Raw genomic sequence first — 15520 nt, 5'->3', positions numbered from 1 at the left:
TTTGTGAGGCTACTTTTATTAATGGAAAAGATCATGTCAGTACTATTACTTCAATACACGAATACTCAAAGTTGATGGATACAGAAATAAATTGTTAAGATCATAAAGTGTAATTATTTTAACATTATTTTTGGCAATAAAAAATATTGCTCTCTGGCAATAAAGTGCATTAGTGATAAGTACACGCTTCCAAGTTTAACTCCTTTTCTTATCTCCTCCACCCTGCCAAAAAAAAAAGTGAAATTTTTTTTTTATGTTGAAATTAATCTAGCCTAAAGGAGAGATACCTTCTGTGAATGCTAAGTAGGGAGACTGTGGGAAAAGGAAGGGAAAGACCCTCAGGGTCTCAGAAACTGCATAAAGATAAAGAATAATTCTAAAGCTCAGGGATTTGGGCCCCTTCTTTGTGAATAAGCCTCTTTAGACTTTGTTACATATTATTTATTGAGCTCCCAAGTGTGTTTGCTGCAGGTGGATTCTTTTAAAAGAGAAGCAGAAAAATCTAAAGTTAAAAAAAAAAAAACAGATTTAGAATAGTTGAAAAAAGGGCAAAAAAGATTCTGTAGATTTGGTTTAACTGTTACCTCCTTAAGATACATGATTTACTGACAAATTTGCCACTCGATGTCACTTATGCTTTTTTATTAAGTAGGGAACATATTACAGACAAATTGAAATTGTTTTATTGAAAATCAGAATTGAATGAGTTCAAATCATATCTTTTCATTTTCTTAATTCCCTTTCAGGTATTTGAATCCTAACAATGTGAGTTGGAGAATATGCACTACTTTTACTTTCACTTTGGATTAGAAGTAATCCGAAATAAATTGATAGCTTCAGTTAAATAGACAAATAGATTCACTAAATACTGTCAGACATATTTGTCTTGCATGATTTATTTTCAACATGGCGGTGCTCTTAGTGGTCAATCTTCTTTGAGTTCTAGAAACCATATTTTCAAGTTATCTTAGTTGGTGTAGGTTTAAAGATACATATGGGAAGAAAGGAGCAAGAAGTTGCATCTTATCAACTGCTCAGCCAGGCCACTAAACTGTGATTCATTCAGGACCTACAATATCTGTGGAGGACCAACAGCAGCTTTTAACAACCAACAGGAATACCTACAGAAGTCTGTCCAGTAGCAAATTTTTGTTGCTTCCTGTGACAAGGACTCTATCTCAGCTTGTGATTGAGTTGATCATTAAGATCAACCACTATTTCTGCCTATCCTTGGTCTCTCCTCTAAACCTCTCTTGCCTCAAGGTAACTGTCTTAAGGCTTTTATTATCCTATGACTTCTGAAGCCTCAAGTGGGTCTCTAGCTTTCTGCCCCCTTAAGTTTTTCTCCAAAGAGAGCTAGTCACCACCCAATATTGACCACCATTATTGGGCACAGTTTAGTAACAGGTCATTCCATGGGCTAATAGCCAGGACTTACACTCTCCATATTGCTGCAAAGGTTAATCCGTTCAATTAAGTCAACTGACCCATAATATCAGGAGTCAAGTGACACAAAAGCATGGTTGTCTGATGAGCTAGCTGGTTTTTTCTTTTGTTTTGTTTCACAGAATGAGGCTATGAACATAGCAACCTCTCAGAAGAGGATCTTAGGTATTGTAGGCACCCAGGGCAGCATGGTCTCTTCTCCAGCATATATGCCTTCTTTAAAAAAAAAAAAAAAAAAAAAAAAAAAAAATCAATGGTATTCACTTTTTAAAACTTATATAAACAACAACGCTGTTTTCATTCTCTAACACAAAAGTGGTGGTTACTTAATTATTTTCAGGATTTTCTTGCTCTCAATGTAGACGTTTTCTGATAATATATTTCTACATAATTTTTATATAGATTTCATATTCCAAAATTTGCCCTTATCTTGTTTACTTCTTAATGCCCAGCATCTTGTAGAGTGCCTGGCATATAGAAGGTGTTAAATAAAAGTTTAATCAAATAAAATCCATGAAACAAATCAATAATGTCAAAAATATTTGGGTTGATTTTACTAAGGAGGGTCTCAGCTTCAAGCCTGAACAGTGAGAAAAGCTGTTTGGCAAGAGCAGGAGTCCTGGGCATCAAGTCTATTGGGCAAGTGCACTGTTAATGGAGAGACAAGAGCGTTTCCTCATAAGCAGCTAACTTCTTCAGGGTTTTAGGAATGAGAGAGGGGCAGAAAGAGTAGGAGTATAGCAGAGTCTCTACCAAAAAAGTGGAAAAGTAGACATCCAGGACCTTTAATGAGCAAGCTATCTTGCTAAACAGTAGTGGACATCCTCCTATCTTAATATAAGATGAAATACAGTCAACTGTTCCACATGAACATATTCATGACTTGTTCTTACAAATACCATTTCTGCAAACATTATAATGAAAATACATATGTATTTCTAGTAACCTTTCTAGAGAATGACATTGTGTCCTGGGGAATTTCATATGGAGATTCCATTACACTGGCATTATTGGTCATCCAATCCTGAAAAATTAATACTATGTGAAATAAAATATTCAATATTAAATATTTGATGAAGCCATAATTAAAGTGCACAGTGAATATGTGAATATGTAAACATAACTGGATGTTTGTATCCACCTGGTCACAGGTAAATTCAATAAATTATTCTGTAATTATTCTATAATAATGTCCTGATTATGCACAGGCATACATTCAGAGTTGTTTGCATTCTCTGGCTATAGGATTTATAAGATTTTATAGGATTTTTACACAGAATCATTCTATTAGCTCTATTAGGATTAGTTTTTTAGAATGTATACATATATTCATTCTATGTGTGTATATGTGTCTATACAGGTCCTATTCCTTCTGTTTCTTTAGAGAATGCTGACTAATATAGGTAATAAAAATGGATATTACCCTTAAAGTTTGCCATTGGGGCTGACAGCCATGACATACTTGGGAAGGTGGGATTGAGGTCAGGTGGATATTATACTAAGGATGCAATACAGATTATTTTTGAGACAGAAAAGAGTAAGGAGACATATACTATACATCAAATCTGTGAGATGACATAGAAGAAGAATTTAGGAGGGAGCTTATGGTACTAAATGCCTAAATTAAAAAATAATGAAAGTCTTAACACAATGACCACAGCTTTTCACCTTAAGAATTTAGGAAAATAAAGATCAATTGAAATCCAAAGTAAATATAAAAGGGAAATAATAAAATCCAAGCATCAATTGATGAATAGAAAACAAAAACAATAGGACAATAGGAAACATTTATGACATAAAAAGCTGATCGGGAAGATCAGTAAAGTCAATTAAACCCTCTCCAGACTGATTGGATAAAAAGCTGGAAGGCACAAATCAGCGATATCTGAAATGAGGGAGCTGACAACAGAAGAGGGAGAAACTTAGCACATATACTGTATGCTGTTTCTATTTCCCTTGCTGCTGTGACTTGTCACTTAGAAACTTCTGCTTAGCCTTGCACATAGGCAGGTTACAGCTAAGACTTGCAGAAACTGCTTTTTACCCAAAATCTGCCTTACCCAAGGAGATAAGGAAATATGTAGAAAAATGACTATGTTTAAGATACATTAATATATACTAATAAATTAATAATGGGGGCACCTGGGTGGCTCAGTGGTTGAGCATCTGCCTTTGGCTCAGGTGGGGATCCTGGGGTCCTGGGATCAAGTCCCGCATCGGGGTCTCTGCATGGAGTCTGCTTCTCCCTCTGCCTGTGTCTCTGCCTCTCTCTGTGTCTCTCATGGATAAATAAATAAAATATTAAAAAAAAATTAAAGGAATGATATGACCAGACTCCTGTGCACAAAGATCAACTGACTAAAGACAAAGAACTTACATGACCCTCAAATGTAGACCTCATATGTCTACAGATGTCTGTCACCTTTTGACCCAAACCCCTCTTTATGGCCCCCTTTTGCTACCACAAAAGAAGCTTGTATTTCATGTTGGGGGAGGGGTAGTTCTTTAGGAAAATAGTCTGCCACCTCCTTGGTTTGCTGACTTTCCAAATAAAGTCATTTTTTGCACCCCACATCTTACCTCTCAACTCATTGGCCTGTTGTGCAGTGAGCAGAGCAGCCTGGACTCATTTGCAACATCATATGGATTCTGCAGATAGTAAATAGGGGAATATTATTGTGGTGGACAAACTTCAAGATGTGCCCCATGATCTTCACATCTTGCTGTTCATGACTTTATATAATCCTGTCCCCTTGAGTGTGAACAGGCTGTGTGATTTACTTTTAACCAATGGAATGTAGTGGAGGCAATGGATGTACATGATTTCATGGATATGATTATATAAGAGTATCCTGACTATATTGCTGGAGTGTCTCTTCCTTCATTACTGGCTTTAAAAAAAAAAAAGCTGCCATAAATCCTACAACCACAAGGAAGTGAATTCTGCCCACAATCTGATAAAGCTTGGATGCAAATCCTCCCCTGACCAAGCTTCTGATGAGAACTCAGCCCCAGTCTATATCCTGACTAGAGCCTTGAAAGACCCTAAGCAGAGGACCCTACAAAAGACCCAGACTTCTGATCCTCAGAAACTGTGATACAATCAATGTGTCTTTTAAGTCACAGAGTTTGTGATCATTTGCTACATAGCAACAGATAATTAATATAACAATGAATGAGTCTATACTCATGAATTTGATGACTTAGATAAAACTGTCATTTTTTTTTGAAAAATACAACTTACCCAATCTCACCCAAGAAGAAATAGGTAAAATATGGAATCTGCAAAGAAGATTCTAGAACTAATATGTAAGCTTAGCAAGATTTCAGGCTATATGACCAATATACAAAGAATCTATTGAATTTCCATATACTTGCAATAAGTAATCAGGAACTGGAACTTTTTAAAGTATCTTTTATAATATGAAAAGTATTGAATACTTAGGTTGGGTATATCTGACAAAATAATACTAAATGTCTCTGTAGACTGATAAAATCTTTCCTTAGATAACATTAATGGCCATCAAATGTTACCTGCTCAGTCTCTCAGGCTTTTTAAAATTGTTTTACATGTGTCTAATATTCACGATCACATATCATTTTATATAACTGTCAGAAACAACCAATTTATCTTTTGCTAAGTTTGAACTATTTCCAATTATTATGGTAGTTCTTAACCACTGGGCTTTAGTACAGATGACCTTATTTTAAATTCTGGCATGACCATTAATAGTTGGATAACCTAAGACAAAAATTCTAATACCTTGTACCTTAATTTCCTGATTTATAAAATTGGGATAATAATACTTAATGGCTCTGGAAAACAGAGTATTTTGTGTCAGCTCTGCCACTTTCTTACTATATAATTTGGGGCATGTTAAGTAATATTTCTGGTCTTAGTATTACCTCATCTGTAAAACAGGATAATAATAATACCTACCTCATAATGCGGTTAAGATTAAATGACATAATTGTGCACCTGAAACTAAAATAACACCATGTGTCAACTATGCCTCAATAACAAATTTTCTTTAAAAAGATTAAGTGACATAAAATATATAAAATGATTTTATATTAGTACTGAGCATGCAATAAATATTAGCCTTTGTAACATTGGGACAGGCTGATATATGCCTAACACATACAATGTTTCATAATGTTGGAGGCTATAACTATTTGTAACTATTATCTATAATTAGGCCATTCCAAAACTCAGTACATAATACATATTTGTCAAAATGTTTTTATTTTTTCTAGACAGCCATTTAATCACTTTATAATATAAAATCGAGTAGCCTTGATTGAATCAATATGTGAATATTTAATATGATCTTGAAATATGAGGCACCTGAGACCATTAATTTTTTAAACTTTCTTCAGCAGTAGACCTTTTTTTTTTTTTTTCAAATAAAATTCCTCTTGGAAGACTAGATAGATAGATAGATAGATAGATAATTTCAAATATATAAAGCAAATAAAAGGGAAGTTTCTCATTCTAATCATAAGCTCCTAAGGCTGCATTTAGTGGGCACCTGTCACGTGCCAGGTACACTTCTAAAATTGTAGCAACCCTATGGTGGCTCCGGAAGTCTCCTTTAAACAAAAAAGTGCAACAAACAGCTTAAAACCCACTCCTTTGAAACTGTAAGCTACTCAAGGACAAGAACCTTATGACGCATATCTTACCAAATATCTAGTATAGTATTGGCCACTTAGTGAGCATTGAGTAAATATTGTTAGGACTGAGTGGCACAAAAGGATCTAAGGCAATCTTAGAGTAACCCCATGTGCTAACAAGTAGCTGTTGCCTCGTGCTATCCAGAGTGTTTCTCGGGATGCACAACTATAATATATCTCTGAATGGCCTCAAGACTCCAGGGAGGACTTCCTGAAATCTATCAAAAAATCTGACCAACTCTCCAAGGAATAATATCCACTGCCCCAAGGATCTCCAAAACTTTCTTGATTTAAATCTGATTGAGAATTTCCCCAAGCACCAGGAATTATGGCATGAGCTGACACTGACACTGGCACTCTCCCCATTGTTTTCAGTTTCAAGTTAGATATCAAGTAAGGAAATAGTAAGTAAAAAGAACGTAGGCAAGGGCATCAAAGATGAGATGTATCAGGACATAGTTTGTTTTGTGTGTTATCTCCTTTCTAAATGCTATAACTCCTCTATTGTTGAATTTCTAGATTTGTTGAGGACAGGGCCCTTGATCTAAAGTTCTATTGCATTGTTTATGCTATTAATGGTTCTAAGAATAATAAAATGATCTTTTATTGAGGCTTTATAAGATGCTCAGTACTGTTAAAATACTTATCAGGCATAATTAAATGTTCTAGTACTCAATGAATATTTGGAATTTAAAAACTCCAAAAGAAAATATTTTATGTAGAAACACAGGTAAGATAAACAAACAAAACACATAAGAATATATGGAGTTTTTATTATAACCTAATAGTAAAGGCCAAGAGAAAACCTAAAAATAGTGATTTTTCAGGATTGTTTTTAGAGACAATAAATGAGGGTAAACTAGGGGCAAGAGGTATTGATTAGAAGATTATTTTCTGGTTTAAGTATATGGAGTGAGAGTAGAAAATATTAGAGAGCACTGTAATCCCTAAAACTCATTACAAAAACTCTAAAATAGACAGTTTCTGAATTAAAGTATCAATGTTGAACACCCTGATTAATAAAATATAAAGCAACACCATACATCACAGAGGTTACTCATTAGCATGGAGATCTGTAAATTAGTAATAATCTTCAATTCTTTGGCATCTAATCCTACAAGACATCCTTGGTCTTTACAAACTGAACTCTCAATACAACTTCTGCATCTCACCAAGGGCAGATGATAATAAGAATAGTTATATACTTTTCCTAAATCTATAAAACCTTTCTTCTAAGAAATGGATAGATGATATTATAAAATGAGTTCAAAATAAGATTAGTTGGCATTTATTACATAAATCATTGTTTATCCTAACATCTAATTCTTGCTCTCTTCTTACTTAACCAGATTTATCTGTGACAAATGGCATTGCTTTATGAATAGCATGAGCCCTGTTTTAACTAAGTGGATCACTGGACTAGAAATAGAGATTCCTGTGCTGTATTTCTAGCTCTGAGTAGTTCTGTGACCTTAGGCAACCTTCTTAGCAAGAATCTCAAATCATCATAATCAAAACTAAAATGTCATTTTCTATCTACAGGATATATTGCATAAGAGCTGTTATATGATTATCTTCCTTTATCTAAATAATATGAGTTACTCCAAATAAAAGTAAAGTAGCATAAAATTATGTTTATATTAGTGTCATATTTAATAACTTGTAATGATTTAACTTTAATAGAATAAGATCATAAGCTCAAAAAGAATAGTTTTGATTATTATTTAAAGATAGTAATTCTTATAAAAATATATAGTAACTTTCATGTGTGTACATGTAATTCATTTATATCCAACTAAATGATCACAATTATCTTAAATATTACAAGTAAGAGGATTTGCTAGTCTTGTGGCTGTTATTAGTCTTGGTGACTGTAATAAGTATAAGAAGGGGGCAATTAAGAAGAGTGGGCATTGGAATCACAAACCCTTCACTGCCTCTATAGTAACCGTGGTCAAGGTACAACTCTAGCCTTTAGGAAATGCAGAAAATAATACTATCTCATTTTGTTTTGTTCTCTTTTAGGAAGGTTAAGTTTGTTAATAGATATAAACTGGCACAGGACCTGATGCACATGAAGTGTTCAAAAAATGTCAAGTTTTATATTCTTTCAAGAAATTTTGTGAGACCTTTGATACTTTTGTTGTTATACATATAATATATAACACATAAATATCTCTCCATTTCTTGAGATAGCTAGAGGGCTCCTACACCTAGAAGTCAAAAGAGTTTTCTGGTATTTTATGCCTTTACTTCATGAAGTTCTAAATTGTCAATAGATTTTACTTCCTACCCTAGATGTTGGGTAAACAGTGTTGTGTGAACTCTCTTTAGTTTCACCTAGGCATTTTTTATCCTTTCATCCACTTTCATCAAATACATGAAGAATGTATATGTTAGGGTGAGAGGTGAGGCCATTTATTTGCTCTAAAAAAATGAGATTAAAAATTCAAGATGAAACAAATTATCCTCATTTCCTGTTTTGTTGGCAATAAGGAAAGAAGAAAGTTTTTATGCCAAGGTCATTTTATTCGTATCTCACATTTCATCTCTTCTTCCATTTCCAAAGATGATGCAATTAAAGAAAGAAAGAAGAAGGGGGGAAAAAATGGAGCAGGATTTAGTTAGGGTTGTCTTCCATGCCTCATCTTTGAAAAAAATTACCGCAAGGAAGCAGGATTCATTACCACTGTCTCAGATGCTCCTAAGATAGAGAACTTCTACACTGGAATACATGTTTATATTAAAGGAATTTAGCATTCCCTAGAGTACAGATGAACAATCAATAGCCCAAGGAAACCTATGAAATGACATTGAGGGCCAAACTGAGAAGTAATGAATATATATTTTTGATATACTGTATCCTGTCCTCTCTCAAGTCACTCACTCCTGCTTTATACCTCTCCTTACTCCCTCCAGGCTGCCACTAACAAATGAAATTGAAAATTCTTTTAATAGCTGAATATGGCTTAAAGTGAACTGAGTCTCCTTATAGAGTAGTTTCAGTATTTTGTACCCATCATTTCTGAGATGAATATATACTTTAAAGGAAAGTTGAACTTATATTAAAAAAATGAAAAGCCTAGTCTTTGTGAAAAGCTTCTATCAAACAACACTAAAATAATTCTCAAGTACATCTAGTGCCAGTTATTAAGTTACTGTCTCTTGGCTCCAAACCACCCTCTGTTCTCTGCTTTGTGACACTGGATCTAGGACTCTGGAGACCCCACATCTTCTTTTTCAGCTGATTCTTAGAGGGAGTAGAAGGAGAGACTACAAGGCAAGAGGAAGAAGAAAGAAGGTGCTTCTTCCTGTCTGTTTTCCATTCCTGTGAGCATCACCCCATTAAAGCTTCTTCATCTTGGGAGCAAGAGTTTCTTCCCATGGATGCAGCTGATGGTTTGCAGGTTTTCCGAGAGTCTCAGAACCAGCCTCAGCACATCCTTCCACCACAAAGCATCAGCACCAGCTAGCTGAGCAACTCAAGTCTGAGTTGCAGAGTTGCAGGAACTGTCCTCTGAGTTTCTGAGTTTTTGTAATTCTAATGTCTTCACTGTTCTCTCAATCCTATGAACAGCTGCTTTCTCTAGCTGTTACTTCCTTGATGACTAGAATTCACTTTTTAAAAAATATCTATTTCTTTATTTTAGAGAGATACAGACAGTGGGGAAGGGGGTAGAGGGAGCAGAGGAAGAAGGAAAGAGAGACTCACAAGCAGGCTCCCTGCTGAGTGTGGAGCTCAATGAGGGGCTCGATCCCACAACCCTGAGCTCATGAACCAGAGCCAAAATCGAGAGTCCAATGCTTAACTGACTGAGCCTCCCAGGTTCCCCTAAAGTTCACTTTTTACTCTTTTAGTTACCTGGTCAACAAATTGATATTTAGTTAACAATTCTTCAAATTTTCTCTGTTTAGGTATCAGGTGTGATTTCTGTCCCCTGTCTGGACCTTGACTAAGATACAATTTAACATATATAAAGTGGTAATATATAAACTAAGTACACTGAGATAGTTTTGAAATAAAACTGTATGGGGGCACCTGGGTGGCTCAGTCCATAAACAACCGCCTCTTGATTTCAGATCATGATTTCATGATCTGTGTCATGAGATGGAGCCTACCTTAGTCTCTGTACTCAGCAAGGAGTAGGCTTGAGACTTCTCAAGTCTCATTCCTTAAGAATCAGGAATGATGATTCTCTCTCCCTCTCTCTCTTTCTCTCTGCCCCTCCCCCCACTTGCATTCTCTCTCTCAATAAATAAATAAGTAAATAAATAAACTTTAAAATAAAATTTTATGTAAAATGAAACATGAAAAAAGGTAAAATAAGTGTGTAATTGTTAGAGATTGTAGGATGGAGTGAGGAGAAAAAATAGTAAAGAAAAGGAAGGGAGGGCTAATATTTCTTCTGACAAAGTGGGAAGATAAGAAATACTGTCCATGGTAGCATAAGTATTAGTATAATTTGAAGTTGTATAGGTGACCAGTAGAAGAACTAGGGCCAGTGACATATGACAACAGAATGAAGAGAAGATGGAAGATAAAGTGTAAGCAAATTAAATTATATTATAACAGAGCAGAATGATGTTTAGAAATGATCAATAAAAAGTCATAGAATAAGCACATTATTTACCTACATAAAGATGAACCCCCCAAAATTAGATACAAGTGATTAAGATGTTTATCTCTGAGGGACAATACTGGAGATGTGCTGGAGCGGGACAAAGCATAGTTGTCCTTCTCATAAGTGTTCCCATTCTATTTTTAATATTTTATTAACCTGTTCAAATTTGCATTTTAAAAATGCAGGGAAAAGGACTTTCACTTCTGTAATAATGGAGTATCCTACTTTTCCCTATTTCTCCCACTAATTACAATTAAAAACAAATGTGTTTAAGACAAACATAAGAAAACTGGAGAAGGTAGGGAGAGGGTAGACTGGGTAGGAACCTCAGGACCCAAGGAACAACACCCTGATGAGATTCCTGGGTCTTTTTAATGCCTCATATATTCCAGACATAGAAGTGAAGAAGCCAGCTACTAGGAAACATCAATAAGCACAGATGGAAAAAAAAACCTCAACAAAAGTCCACTCTTTCTAGCCAAAGAATCAGGAGAGGAGAGGGTCAACCTTGCAAGACAGAAAACTTATAGACAATAGCTGCTCTTCTCCAGCCAAACACAACAGAAACGGCTGTAGCCTACCCCCAGCCAGCCCCAGCAGTGACAGTGAAGAACATGTGGGGAATCAGAACTTTCACTGCCCACCCCACCCCACCCCCCAGCAGTAATGGAGCATCATTCCTCTTACTCACTGAGGTGGTTACCAGAAGAGTCAGGACTTTCTCCACCAAGCAGAGATAATGAGGACACCCTCTACCCACCCCACCTCCTACCCTATGGTGTCAGCTGAAACTACATAGAGAGCATGAGAAAGGAACTGAGGATTCTGGCTCCCAGCCAAAATCTTATTGTGATTTTTCAGACCTGATTGTAGGAAATTAAAAATGCTTTACTGAGCAGGCCTCAGCAGGGAAAGCTGCCCTCCCTACACCAGACTTGGTGCCCAGTCAATGCACTGCAGACTCTAAAGGGAGTCAGGGACTCAGGCCCACCTGGCTGGTCTTGTTCTTATGCTTAGCTGCATCCTTAGCCCAGGGCCCTTCCATTGGAAGTTTTCATATTTTGGTAGTTTCCATACTTGGGAAACTTGAAGATATTTTCTCTACTCTGACTGAGGACTTAATATTTTTCTACTCCTAGTTCTTTCCCCCATTCCTTTCCTCCTGACTTTTGGATCCTTAAAACAGTAGTAGCCTTTTCTTCAAGGCTCACTCAGCAGTGATATTATACCCAGGCCCCCATATCTGTGTTGATCAACCTGACCCTCAATTGGCTCCCTACTCCATGGGGTAAAACAGAAAAGGGGGGAGCCAACTTTCTTCCCAGTTTAGATTTTTGCTTATACTATCACAGTAAATGATTAAAGGTTTGTTATTTGGCTTGTTATTTTAATGGGCTACTCTGATACCTAGCAGCTCACCTCCCGTGGATTAGCAAGTACCCCTTCCATGGGTGAGATATCACTGATGGCCTTGTAGGGAGTCAGAACTTCCACACTCACCTGGCAGTAGCAAAGTAGTGTCCTCTTCCCCTGATGGACTGGAATTAGAGAAAGCCAGCCAGAACAAGTTTAGATAAAATATAGAGTCTTGGGATACCTGGGTGGCTCAGTGGTTGAGTGTCTGCCTTTGGCTCAGGTTGTGATCCTGGGGTCCTGGAATCAAGTCCCACATTAGGCTCCCTGCAAGGAGCCTGCTTCTCCCTCTGCCTATGTTTCTGTCTCTCTATCTCTGGTGAATAAACAAATAAAATCTTTAAAAAAAAAATCTAGAGTCTTATAGCCAAACGTCCAAGTTTCCATCAAAAATCATTCATCATACCAAAAACCAGGAAGATCTCAAACTGAAAGAAAAAAAATATATCAGAGAGAATAGAATTACCTGACAAAGCAGTCATCATAAAAATTTTTAATTTACCAATTACATTCCCACCAACAGTGCGTGAGAGTTTCTTTTATATTACATCTTCATGAACACTTATTTTTTTTCTTTTTGATATCAGCCATCCCAAAGGGTGTGAGGTGATATCTCATTGTGGTTTGGGTTTGCATTTCCCTGGTGATCAATGATGTAAAGCAGTCATCACAAAAATTTTTCAACAAGCAATTATGAACACACTTGACACAATTTTAAAAAGAGAAAATCTCAGCAAAGAAATGCAAGATATAAAGAAAAATCAAATGAAAAGTTTAAATTTAAAAATATAATAATAAATAAAAAGCTCAGTGGGTAGATTCAACTGCAGAGTGGAGGAAATAGAATCAGTGAACTAGATCATAAAACAATAGAAATTATTCATCCTGAACATCAGAGAGAAAATAGGCTGAATCAAAAGTTTACAGATCCGTTGTGAGATAATCACAAAAGTTCCAACATTCTTGTTATCAGAGTCCCAGAAAGCAAGAGGAGAAACATGATGGGACTGACCAAAGTACTTGAGGAAATAATACCTGAAAAGTTCCCAAATTTGACAAAAGACTTAAACCAACAGATTCAAGAAGCTGAGTGAATTCCACATAGTATAAACCAAAGAAATACATAGCAAGCACACATCATAGTCAAACTTCTGAAAATTAAAGACAAAGAAAAACTCTTTTTTTTTAAGATTTTCTTTATTTATTCATGAGAGACACAGAGAGAGAGAGGCAGAGACACAAGCAGAGAGAGAAGCAGGCCTCTTGCAGGGAGCCTGATGCAGGACCCCATGAGCCAAAGGCAGTTGCTCAACCACTGAGCCACCCAGGAGCCTCTGACAAAGAAAAACTTTTAAAAACAGCAAGAGGTGTCTCACATGTACTACTCTGATGCATGATACTGAAACTGAGGGAGGCTATGTCTATATGTATGGGGTATATAGGAATAAGGCGTATATGGGATCTCTGTACTTTTCTTTTTAAAGATTTATTTATTTATTTTAGAGAGAGAGATAGAGAAAGAGAGAGCACAAGCAGGGGCAAGGGCAGAGGAAAAGAAGCAGACTCCCCCACTGAGCTTGGAGCCTGATATAGTGCTTGATCTTACCACCCTGAGATCATGACCTGAGCCAAAATCAAGAATCAGACATTTGACCCAACAAGCCACCCAGGTATTCCAAGATCTCTATACTTTTTTTTTTTTTTTAAGATCTCTATACTTTAGGCTCAGTTTTGCTGTGAACCTAAAACTGCCCTTAAAAATAAAATATATTTTAAAAATGAGAGAAAAATGCCACCTTATATATAAGGATAAACAATTTGAATGAGAATGGATTCCTCATTGGAAAAAAAAAACCATAAAGTCAGAAAGTAGTAGAATAACATTTTTCACTTGCTGGAAAAAAAGTACTATGGATCCAGAATTCTATATACAGTGAAAATACACTCTAAAAATAAAAGGAAAGCAAGATGTTTTCAGATGAAGAATGCCAGAATTTGTTGCCAGCAGACCTACCCTAAAGGATGGCTAACAGAAATTCTCTAAAAGAAAGAAGACAATTAAAATGTATTCTTGTAATATCAGGAAAAAAGAAAACATAAGTCAATACAACAGATTTTCCTTCTTTTGGGTTTTCTGAATTGTTTGAGGGTTGAAGCAAAAATTATAACATTGTCTAATGTGTTTCTAAACAGGAAGATTACAGGCATCTATGTGGCTCAGCTGATTAAGCAGCTGCCTTCAGCTCAGGTCATGATCTCAGGGTCTTGGGATCTAGCCCCATGTCCAGTATCCTGCTCAGTGGGGGGTCTGCTTCTCCCTCTTTCTCTGTCTTTCCCCCACTCCTCCGCTTGTGCTTTTTCTCTCTCTCAAATAAATAATGAACAGTGATAAGTTTTATTATGACATAATAAGTAAATATATAAATATATAACATATATATCAAACATATGCATACCATAAAACCAAATAAACATATAAATATTATATATCATAATGCCTAACTATATATATTTATATGCCTAAATATATATATACATATATATCATAATTCCTCAAAGGTCTATCTATATGAAGAGACACACTCAAAAATACTATAGATAAAATAGAATTCTAAGAAATATGCAAATAACCTTCGGAAAGATAGGGTAAAGAAAATAGAAGAAAATACAAAAAGAACAAAAAAATAAATGACAAACTTAAGCCCTAATGTATCGATTATTATATATATAGATATAGATGATATAGATATAGATATTTTTCTTAAGTATGTTTGTACTCATGACCCTGAGATCAAGACCTGAGCTGAGATCAAGAGTTGGGTGCTTAACTGACTCAGCCACCCAGATGCCCCCCTAATGCATCAATAACTATATTAATGTACTTTGTCTAAATACACTAATTAAAAGCCAGAGATTGACAGAATGAATTAAGAAAACATGACCCAACTATATGCCATCTAGAAGAAATTCACTTCAAATAGACAGTTTGAAAGTAAAAGAATAGAAAAGAGATGTATAATGTAAGCATTAATTAAAAGAGAACAGGAATGGGCAAAACTATTATCAATGAAAGTAGACTTCAGAGCAAGAAATAATAAATAATCAAAGAGAGGGACTTTATATAACAATGAAAGAGTAATCCACCAAAAAAATAATAATGATCCTAACATTTAGTGCAGGATATGACTACACCAGACAACAGATGTGCAAAATATATGAAACAAATTCATAGAACTGAAAGGAAAAACAAAGAAATTTATAATTATAGTTGGAAACTTCAGTGCTTCTCTTTAAATAATTAATAGAACAACTAAACAGGAAATCAACAAAGATATTAAGGAATTCAACATCACTGATCAGTA

The 15520-nt window shown here is 35.5% G+C and overlaps 1 long non-coding RNA gene across 1 annotated transcript; it reads right to left on the bottom strand.

Annotated features, from left to right (window-relative positions):
- Nucleotides 1-1525: 1525 nt before the first annotated feature.
- On the bottom strand, nucleotides 1526-12586 carry LOC140636809 (uncharacterized). The gene is made up of 3 exons (XR_012034025.1): nucleotides 12246-12586; nucleotides 4027-4095; nucleotides 1526-1662 (listed from the first exon to the last, which is right to left on the bottom strand). It is a non-coding gene; the product is annotated as an uncharacterized lncRNA (long non-coding RNA).
- Nucleotides 12587-15520: the final 2934 nt, after the last annotated feature.

The sequence above is a fragment of the Canis lupus genome, chromosome 7, assembly GCF_048164855.1.
Source record: "Canis lupus baileyi chromosome 7, mCanLup2.hap1, whole genome shotgun sequence".
Lineage (NCBI taxonomy): Eukaryota > Metazoa > Chordata > Mammalia > Carnivora > Canidae > Canis > Canis lupus.
The sequence above is the reverse complement of the archived record's forward strand: the minus strand, read 5'-3'. Positions and strand labels throughout refer to the sequence as shown.